General features: G+C 39.1%; 1 protein-coding gene across 7 annotated transcripts in view; it reads left to right on the top strand.

The window, feature by feature from the left end:
• The first annotated feature begins 285 nt into the window (after positions 1-285).
• THSD7A (thrombospondin type 1 domain containing 7A) overlaps positions 286-11,242 on the top strand; it is a 258,813-nt gene continuing 247,856 nt past the window's right edge. For 2 of the 7 annotated variants that reach the window (XM_015853619.2, XM_015853612.2), the window contains exon 1: positions 346-555. The gene's annotated coding sequence lies outside the window, so the exon portion shown is untranslated. Of the gene's footprint in view, positions 556-1,016; positions 1,109-11,242 lie in introns of those variants that run through there. The other 5 variants (XM_015853613.2, XM_015853618.2, XM_032443164.1 and 2 more) reach the window with 5 other exon arrangements.

Below are 11,242 nucleotides of genomic sequence, written 5' to 3'. Positions count from 1 at the left end.
CCATCCCTGGGGTCCACCGCAGTAATAGGTTTTGGGGGGAGAAACAGTCTGCAGAACTCCTTCTGGCTATGACACTTTTATTTTTTCCCCTGTCCTCTCGCCCTTCTCCCCTCGTCGCACAGCTGGCGGTGCAAAGTTACCCAGCGGGGTGCGCAGGTGCCGGTTCGGGCCGGGCCGTGCGGTGCCGGGCAGAGGAGCGGGGCGGCCGCAGCTGCATTGCGGATGGAGCCGGCGGCTCTCGGGAGGGGCAGACGGCCGCGTGATGCCGGAGGAGAGGGGGGGTGGAGTGGTGAGTGCCCGCGGAAGGGAGCGTGGGCGGCGCGGGGCACCGGGGGGCGCGGAGCCTCCGCCCCACCACAGGAGGCGGACAGGGAGGGAAGAAGGGTGCCCGGAGCGGAGCAGAGCGGTGAGTGCGGGCAGAGCGAGGGGTACGGGAAGCAGCGTTGCCTTCCCGCTGTGTCCTCGTACGCCCTCCCCGCGGGGAGCATCAGCGCCCGGAGCTGCTCTACGAAACCGGGCCGGGGGACACGGTGACACAAGTCTGGCAGCGGAAAGGTGCGCGGATCTCTGCGCGGTCGCCTCTCACCTGCGGCACCGGGACCGCGCCCTGCGCTGGGCTGCGGGAGCACCGCGTAGTGCCTTACGGGGCCCGGGAGCTCCGGGGGTGTTACGCAGAACGGAACGAGTTTAAAAGTGGCCGTGGTCATGCTCTTGGGAGGGCGAAACGAAAAGATGTGCTGCGAAGGTAGTTCTATAAAAAGCAAAGATACGGTGGGCACAGAAGTGCCGGAGAGGGCTGGTCGGGTGCTCCCTAACGAAGCTCGCCCTTGGGAGTGAAACTGTCACGTTGTCTTGTTAAAGCAAATAATTACTCTCTGAAGGACACGAAGCAGTAAAGGCAGGAGCCGAGCCGGAGTTGTTGTCTGTTTGCCAGCAGCGACTCAATCCCGTGCGCTGCGCCGGCCCGAGCGTTGCGCTGCTGGGGCGTGAGAGATGCGGGCGGGGCGGGTGGGTGCGGGAGCGTGGGGATGGGAATAGGCTCGTCCAGCGTGGAAAGGGATTGCTTCTGGAGCGCTGTTAAACATCCTAGAGGAAAGTGAAGGACACGGTAGGGTGGAAAAAATTCTCTGCTGTAGTTAACGCTGCTGGCATGTGTGCGAGTTGACGGTGTTTTCTTTTAATAGCTCCTCATTGAGTGCAACGTACGTCTGTAGAATGATGGAAACTGAAATACAGGGTGTGGGTATGGTTTTGTGGGGAGTCTGCACTGCTTGAGGTGTAGTGCTGGGATACTAGATTTTGCATTACAGTTCTGCCGTGGTTGCATTTAGCAACTGATGCATCAGCACTGAGTTTGATGGAGCTGCACTGAAGAAAGTTATTTGAACAAACTCTTTTACTGTGTTATAAAACATCCAGGTTTTGAAGCTCCTTGGCTTATTTCTTAGTTTGTAGGATAATGCGGTGAAATTATCTGCTGTTGGTGTGTAGGTTAGAAGACTCACTCTGTCATCTCCTAATTTTAGGTGTTGGTTTTTTTGTTTGTTTGTTTGTTTGTTTTGTTTTGTTTTGTTTTTTCCTCTCTCATTTTTTCCCTCTTTTTTCCTTTTCCCTTTTTATTTTTCCTGACATATCTTGTGAAGGGCACCTAGGAGACAGGGGTACAAAGGTCATCCAAGTTGCTTGAGAATGATGTGCTGAAACTCGGTAGCAGGAGATGTCTGTGGTTCATATATGTGTTGTTCATGATCAGGTACTCTTTTTGACTATGTTGCTGATTTTATTTCAGAAGGATTTGCTTTCTGTTAAGGCCATTGGTTCTGTGTAAGGTGATCACCTCTGACTTCTTTTAAAAAGCCTGTTTTGATGGTTTCATTTTAAAGACACAGAGATTTTGGAAAGGGTCCAGAGGAGGGCCACGAAGATGATCGGGGGCTGGAGCACCTCCCCTATGAGGACAGGCTGAGGGAGTTGGGTTTGTTCAGCCTAGAGAAGATAAGGCTGCGGGGTGACCTCATTGCAGCCTTTCAATACCTGAAGGGAACTTACTCCCAGGAGGGGAGTAAACTCTTCGAAAGGGCTGACAATAGCAGGACACGGGGAAATGGTTTTAAGTTAAAAGAGGGAAGATTTAGGTTGGATGTTAGGGGGAAGTTCTTCACTAGGAGAGTGGTTAGGCCCTGGAACAGGCTGCCCAGGGAGGTTGTGGATGCCCCGTCCTTGGAGGTGTTCAAGACCAGGTTAGACAGGGCCGTGGGCAACCTGATCTAGTAAAGGTGTATGTTTGGTGGCCCTGCCAGGCAGGGGGGTTGGAACTATATGATCCTTGAGGTCCCTTCCAACCCAGGTCATTCTGTGATTCTGTGTTTTTGTTAGACCTGTCCTGACATCATGGTTTTAGGGCAGTATGGTAGTAATGCTTTTTTTTTTTCTTTTTTTTTTTTTTTTTTTTCTGGTGAGGTGGAACTTGACCTTGCCCAGATTTGTGGTTCCTGAGTTACTCTGAAGGTTAACATTGTAGATGGCTTGTCTTTCTTTGCTGAGGAATTTAGGGCCTCTTTAGCAGTATCATGGTATTTCTTGAGTTTTGTCATTTGTTTTACTGGGAAGTACAACATAACAGAAAACCTAGCTGTGGTTTATGACAAGAGCGAGTGGTGGAAAGCTGTCAGAGTGATCATATTCTGATGGTAATTCTAGAGACTGTGTATCACATTGATGTACCATATACTACATTGCTCTTATGTAGTGTTGCACATGGCCATAGGGTTGGAGGAAAGGAACTGTGACTACCTGGGTGAGCTCATCCATCAAAGCCACGTGAGAGCAACAAAGTTTTTATTTGCACCCTACTGAAATATAAATGTGAACAGAGAATAAAGGAATAATTTTAAGCAGAGTTTGCACTTGATACCATAAGTCTTGTGCTTTACATTCTTAGTAGTTCTTTTGGTAACTATTTGGTTAATGTCAGATGATTTAAATTCCTTGGTACCTACCTCTCACTTACCTCTTTAAATTCTAGAAGTGCAAGTCACTGCTTTATTGCACTTAATCAATAGTTAATCAATGTATTCAAATTGCATGCAGAATGTAATCAGAAAGAGAAAACATTTTAATTTTAACAGCTGCAAAACAGTATTAAAATTAATTCGTATTTATAGCATAGTCACCTTCTCCAGCTCCTTTTCATTTGCATGAAAAGATGACAGTATCTAATGGTATTAGGGACAGGTTGGATTTTTTGCCTTTAGTAACATGAAAACAAACAAACAAAAATAAGCAACCACCTTTTTTCATTTGCTTTCTTAGTGTTTTCAACTTTTACCAACCAATGTTGCCAACCTGGGTGAAAGTTGTGGTGAAGGTAGTGAGGGAAAAGATGAGCTACAGTGCTAGTATGTACATACATCATGATTTCAGTATGTTGTTCTGCACTGTTCTGACATGAAAGTTGCCCTCTCTTCTAGAAGTGAAGTTATTCATGAGATAAGTTATTCAATATCTCCCCTGAGCTGTCGGTTTTACTTATCACAACCACAGCCTGTCAGAACCGTATCCTGTCCTTAGCTTGCCACAGGCAAAGAAGATGCCCCAGTAATATCAGAGGTGGTTTTCAACTTTATTTCCATTTGCAGACCATTAAAAACTCTCCAGTGAAAGTATGGAGATTTCTATGCTACTGTTAAACTTGTTGTCAGTAGGCCTCCTTTTGGCAGTTACGCATAGTAGGCTTCTTGGGAGTCAATAGCATAATACAGGCTGAAATTTGCTGTTTTGATATTTTGGAATACATTTTAACTTTCACATGTTTGACTCTTGATATGTGGCTGGGAAGCAGCTTTCTTGACATTTCAGATGAAAACCAAAGGTGTTTTTTGGGAGGAAGGAGGGAAACTATAATGTCTATGTTATAAGATGACAAAACTGAGGCCTTGGAATGATGTTGTAGTCCGTTAGCTCTCATGTTCTTACCATATGAAAGTTTTGTTCTGTAACAGAAACTTAGAAATAAATAATTATAATAAAAAATGTAAAGGAAATACTCACCTGAGGATAAAGGACATTTTTAGCACAAGAACAACCTCAATAAAGTTTACTTTCAGAAATTCACAGACCACTTCCTCCGTTAGAGTAAGAGGGTTCTAAAGTACTAAAGTGGCAGCAGGGGAGGGATGGGGAAGTTCTACGAAATTTTCGAGATGAAGGTTGTCTCTTTTACAGAAGGGTTTGCGTCTTTAACAGTGGTATGGGCTCAGGGAAATGGTTGCATTTAGTTTCTGTCAAAGCTTGAAATGTCATGCCATGTCACGTACCACTACAGTTCCCCCTCAATCTGTTTAAAATGTGTCTTCACAACTCTTTGCTTTTGGCTCTTGCCAAAGTTTAAGCCCTCTTGAGTGATTTCCCCTCTTCTTTGTCAGGTTTAAGCTACTTCTCTGTGCCTGAACAAGACAAATCCACATTGTGTGCAGCCTCGCTCTCTATTCTTGTTGCTTTTGCTTTTCCTCCAGGAACTCTCAAGTCAAGAGGGAGATGAATGTCTCTGCTGGCTCATGGCTCTGACTGTGCTTGGGATTCACTCCTTGCCACTGCGGGACATAATGCACTCATCAATTCCTCCTGAATTCATGACATATTTAAATGCTTTCCAAGCAAACTGCTTTTGTAAGATGAATATTAAAAAACCTAAAGCGTAGATATTTCCTGATAGTCTTTTCTTGCACTAAAATATCAAGGGCAGCCAGGAGAATTTCCCCAAAAGTCTGTGGAGCTGAAATTCTGACATCAATAAAGAAAAGCAATCTTAAGCTTAGAAGACTTTTAGTGCCTATAACACACACATACACATATATAGTCAGATTCAACGAAACTGCTTTATTTCAGGTAATAACACAAGCTTTTATATAGCTCCTACCTCTTCATTAGACACAGAATCATCAAATGACTTGGGTTTGAAGGTACATTTGCCAGCCACCTGATTAGGCTGCCAGGGCTTCATCCAGCCTGGCCTTGAATGTCTCCAGGGATGAGGCACCTGTAGCTTCTCTAGGCAGTCCATGTCAGTGCCTCAAAACCCTCTGAATGAAAGAATTCCTTCTAACATTTAATCTCAATCTCCCTTCTTCTTGTTTAAAGCCATTACTCCTGGTCTTATAATTTCACTGCCTAATAAAGAATTTCACCCCATCTCTCCTGTACGTCCTTTTTATGTACTGAGAGATCACAATGAGTTCTCACTGGAGCCTTCTCTTCTCCTGGCTGAACAAGCCCAATACCTTAAATGTTTCTTCATAGGAGTGCTACTCCAGCCCTCTGATCATTATCATGGCCCTCCTCTGGACACTGTCCAAAAGCTTCATCTTTCTTGTGCTGGGAGCCCTAGACATGGGTGCAGTACTTCAGGTGGGATCTCAAAAGAGCAGAGCAGAGGGGAGTGATCTCTTCTCTTACCCTACTAACTACACTTCTTGTGGTGCAGCCTGGACTGGATCCAGTTTTGTTGTCTTTTTTTACTACTTACAATGCTTCTTTTTCTGTTTGATTGCTAATAGCCTTTTTTTGTCTTCATACTCTTATGTCTTTTAGTATTGAAATACCCTGGAGATAAGACAGCAGTAAGTTTAAACATAAGAGTTTTAATGCTAACATTTTTGATGTGTTAAGCTTCTATGTGTATAATATCTATTACTATTGAAGTGTTTGTGAGTAATTTACAAAAATATAATAGCTGTATATTGTGAATGGTATTACATTTTTACTGTGCTAAGACTTCTGGACGGTCATTCATGGAATGTTTCATATTAGTTTTGTCTAATAACATTAGAGCTAGGTGGTAAAATTAATTATTTAATTTAGGTTAATGTGCCTGAGGGAGAGAATGAACGCATGGATATTGCCTCAAATAATTAACAATATCAGTTCTTTACAATGCAAAGTGTAAATTGTGTTATCTGGCTGAAATACAGATGCTTCTGTTGAAATCTCTAATGTTCTAGGGAGGCAAAATTACATTTTGTATTGCAAGAAATGAAAAATGTGTTAGTTGAAGTCACTAGATTTACTTTCAAAAAGTATAAATCATAGCTTATGTTTATTAATCCCTCTTTTTATGTGTGTGTGTGTCTGTTACATGGAAGTTGGTTTTTTATTTTCAAAAAGGGAATAAAAGAGACCAGGAGCCTAACCTACATACATAGATAACAGTTTTGCCATAATTCTAACAATTACTTTGATGCGTACGTAGGTTTTATATTCCTATCCTGAAGTTAGCCAGTATAATGAAAAATGTCAGAAATCTGTATTTTTCAAAATAAGCTTTATATGAATGCATTTCTGAGTCCTGTGATTTTGTTTAAAAATGTGCTGGCTGAATCCTTTGACTGAAAGTTTCTTACACTTTGCTTTCAGTGGGGCTTAGTCTAAATGTAACGACTTTCACTCTTTCCTGTCTTCAAATTCAGTTCTGTCCCTAAGATTGAGATTTGTTTTCTGACTGTGTATGTAAGATTAGATTCTAATAGTCCAATAGCTGTGTCATTTGCTGTTGTTCCTCCAATTAGATACAAGAAGATGAATCTCAAGATAATAGTATACAGGTCAAGACATTTTGAGAAATCCACTACAGTGACTATGTGATTATGTGAATTATTAGTTGCATGTAAATCTTCTTAAGGGTGATGGATGGAAATCCAAGGCAGAAACAGTGGTAACAATGCACCTTTTGTGGTCTCTGAAATTAATTTAATAAATGTTTTGGAGTTTGACTAATATACATGTAATGACTTTTTTGTTTAGGTCAATGTAAAGCCTAATGTATCTTGGAGATTAGTATTGATCAAGCGAAGCCAAAATCAATCTTGGATTTTGAGGTTCATTATACTTGGAAATAGGATGTGATTCAGAAGTTACATATATGTTAGGCTTTTACAGTAATTACGGGCAAATAAACTTTACCTGTTGTGTCTAAAAGTAAATAGAAAACCTGGTAAAAGATCATTTATCTAAATAAGCAATTAGTGAAACTCCATACATGTTTTCTGAGTTTGAAGGGTATTCTTGAAATCAGTATCGGAGCTCCCTTTTGCTTCAGGAGGAGAGGAGTTTTGTCCTCTTTGTTGAAATTCAGGAGCTGGCACTGAGGAAAAGGTTGTAGCCTGTTTTATATATATATATAATGGGAAGTTGTTTTCTGTCTTGGCTCTTTCTTAGATGTTCTGGGCAAATTGAATTTGTGCAGCTGGAGAAGTACATGCATAGAGTAGGGGGAAAGAGGTAAACTGCAATATAATGTACCCTTCAAATATTGCACGGTAAGCATAATCGATTTCACTGAAGGTGAACTAATGCCATTTGCTAGATAGGAAATGTCCAAACAGAACATGCATGCATGTATTTTAACAGATGGGTTTTCTTTTCTTTTTTTTTTCCTGATATAAAATATCTGATCTGAGTACCACATGTAAAAACAAACAGTTGGAAATTATGAATATATTTGTTGAAAGCTTTCAACAGAAGTAATTCTTTCTGAAAATCTGATTTTATTGTAATGTCTGTTCTGTGTTAAGAGAAATAGTGCAAACAGAGCTTTATCCAAGATTCCTTTGTAGAATAAATTGTGCTTTTCCCTCAGGTTTTCATAATATGTTGTTTAAATAAATGAAGGTTATACTATTTAGCTTCTACACAAAAGTAATCTTGTCTTCAGAGAGCTTCAGATGGTTCTCCACAAGAGAATGATATCAGTATGATTATACTTTGCTCTATCATTTGGCCTATATATATATATATATATATATATATAAATAATAGCTAAGCTATATATTGATAGGTTATGCATTTATGTTTATAAATGTTTATATATTTAGAATTTCAATGAAATATCTAAATAGAAGTTCATATACACATATGTCAGGTTTGGGAGCACTGTACTCTTTGAAAATGAAAACTTAGATAAATGCAAACTGCTGATATTAAAAGTGATCTTCAAAGCTACCCCCCCTGGAAGCTACTTGACTGTTAATAATGAGTTGTATCCCAGTTTATAATCCGAGAGACCAAAATGCAGAAGTTAGAAGAAATTCCTAGGATATGAAAGTCCTTTTACCAGAGCAGCTGTTCATATCAGTCAGCTTTTCCTGAATTTCTCATTATTTATCCTCAGAGTAGGCCTTCTGTACAGGTATTGAGAAATTTGCCATATTTATACCTGGAATAATGCATTAACTTGTACTAGCAGGGATTTTTAGAGAGAGAACTATTTCATGCCTTCTGCTGCTGCACTGAAATCAAGAAATACAATGTAGTTACTTTGGATTTAGGAGCAGATGAACAGACAAAAATATACCTGGCAACTGTTCTTCAGAAAAAAAATTGTTTAATAACAATAATTATTTTTTAAAATGCCTCAGAAAAGGTGATTTTTAGCATATAAATATTCCTCCTCTTACTTAAATGTTTTGAATGAGTTTTGCAAAAGATAATTCTCCAATTAACATTCTTGGGTGGAATAGAATTTAGGTCAGTTGTACTAATTAGAAGAAATGTATCCCAAACTTATCTTAATGCTTGCCATTCTTCTTTAAATGCTTACAAAACAAGATATTAGAATTAGTCAGGAAGTGTTATTCTTTAGCTTCTCAAAAGAATGAAGCAGTGTAATGTTAATAGTTTCAGAGTGGAAGTGAAAGTGAAAGAAAAGCAGTAAGGTAAGTTGTACTTTCTGTTTTGTGTGTGTGTATTATATATTTATTTATGGAACTAATGCATGTTGTTTGGAGAAAGTAATCATTCTATGTTGTGATCGACCTTCATGTTAACAGTTGTTCACTGTTGGAATTAGTAAATTAAACACAGAAGACCTATTCTACCTTGAACTCCTTAATCATCCTTGAGGCATGTGTTAGTCTGTCATAGTAATCTCTTCACAGAATGAACTTCAGATGATAATGTGTTTCATATATTAGTCCTATAATGAAAAAAATATTATGAGAAGTGATGCAGCCATCTGATCTTTCATGTTTTTTTAATTGTTGATGGGCCAACTCAAAATGGGTCAGGCTTTTGCTGCAAGCTGACTTTAAGAAACTTTGGAAGCAGTATGAAACTTGACCTACATTTTTTAAGTGGGACTTCAGATACTGGGCTGAAGAAAATTAAGCTCTTTAACCTTTTATTTGCATGTGTTTGGCCCCTGATTTCAACTCATTCAAACAGCTCATTTATTAAATATGCATTTTATTTCTTCAGTAGTCTTCTTACTAAATGGAGTTAATTATAATTCATACTTGTATAAGAGCAGCAGAGGAGGCTTAAACTGCATTTAGTTATGTGCGTATCCACAAGAGCATGTTGTATGTCTGAAAATTATTTGCAAATAGGTTTAAATGCTTGGTTGCTTTTCAGTAATAGAATTGAATGTTTTTGAAGTAAAACCATCTTTTGCTTTTGAAAAAAGCATATCATTTTATAACTAATACTTTGTCATGAAACACTGCTGCTTTAACTAGTATTTCAAGTCTCCTCCCATAGTAGCTTGCTTGAAGTCTGCCTCCAAATATGTTATTAGGCTGCAATTCAGAGGGAAAACAGGTAGATTTGGTTTGGGATCTCTTACAGTATTAGCTATTCATCAGATAATACAAAATTTGTCTGACGTTGAGTCTGAGCATTATGAGAAATTTCAGTTCATAGATAATTAGAGAAAAATGAGGATTTTCCTGTAGAAAAAGCATGACTTCCATGATGCCTGTTGTTAATGTGGCTTGGTGTGTTGCTTTTATAACTGCTTACATAATGCTACTTTTCCAAAGAGGAAACAATTTACTATCCCCTGAATACAGAATAAGTTTAGGAAAGGAGAAGAAATACTTGCCCTTAGTTGCTGTAGCTTCTATTTTGCTGATATACTTTGTTGCTTTCCTTCCAAGTTTCTCCAGCTCTTTCATCATCATCTTGTACATCCCAACAACTCTCACCTAAGCTCACTACAGAAAATGATGGCATGTCCTCAGTCTTTGCCATACATCAGAACATGCAATGATCAAATGAGAGAGTGGTACTCTCGATTTTTTTTGCACGATCTGACACCTGTATTTTGCTGTGACTTGATATTTTACATGTTGATTAGTTAGATTTCACAGGCTTCCCATGAACATGTGTATAGTCCACACAAATGAGGAAAATGGGTGTAGAAAACATCCAGAGAACAAAAACTGTTGGGATGATACCACTGATACTAAAGATTATAGAAAGACTTTGATTAGGCTGAATCCTCTTAGACCACTTTTATGTACCTTTTAGACTGTATCTTTAAATTGCAGTGCTTTCTATGCAAGCAAACTCCAATGATTGTGATTTTTGATCTATGACAAATATGGTTTTGTTTTTGCTTAGCAAAGTTTAGTGGTCTTGTGTTACAGATTTATTTATTTATTTATTTTTAGGGGTGGAATCTGATTTGGAGAAGCCAGTTGTGGCTTCAGGAGGGCCTCTTAGTTCTTTGACATGGAAGTAGCTATTTAGCTGTCCAGCAGCTTGGTTGTGTGCAGCTTGTGTTGTGCAACACCACATTGTATTTTATTAAATATATGAAAGTTCTAAGGCATATTTTTTGAATGTTTAACTTTACTTCATTCGTGTATAACTATAGCTATGTGCATACTGAATATATGCATTCTATAAATATATAATGTGGATGTATATACTTATGCATCCATATGGTGTTTTTATGAATTAATGTAGTTTCTTCACAGATGGAGATCCTGTATCATTTCTAGATTATCATTTTCTTTCTTCTACTATTGCATATATGTAACTGAGCTCTAGTAATAGTCTATTTATTTTCCATGAATGTAGTACCTTTTTACACCCATGTATGTGTATATACAGAGGAATGCACTCATATACACATAAATTAATCTACCTCTATTTTCAGTCTTAGCATTACTGAAGCAGCACAGACATATTTGGTATTAGCTTTGTTACCAACTTTTATATATCCTCTTTAATTCATACAGCTACCATGTTTTTAGATCAGATTTTTCTGATCAAATTTTGTAGCTGTTCTTCTCAAAGTTGTGACAGTTTGTTAGAAGAGTTCATCCTGGTGTCACAGAATCTGTTGTTCACACTGAGATGCTTCAAAACAGCAGTTGGCATCAAAAGTAATTTTTAGTAGTTCTATGTCCACCCGAACAAGTTCTGCAGTGTAGCTTCTTTACCTGGAGACAGAAACTCTTGG

This window comes from Coturnix japonica, chromosome 2 (genome assembly GCF_001577835.2).
Source record: "Coturnix japonica isolate 7356 chromosome 2, Coturnix japonica 2.1, whole genome shotgun sequence".
NCBI classification, from domain to species: Eukaryota; Metazoa; Chordata; class Aves; order Galliformes; family Phasianidae; genus Coturnix; species Coturnix japonica.
Note: the sequence above shows the minus strand (reverse complement) of the source record. Positions and strands in the feature narration are given on the sequence as shown.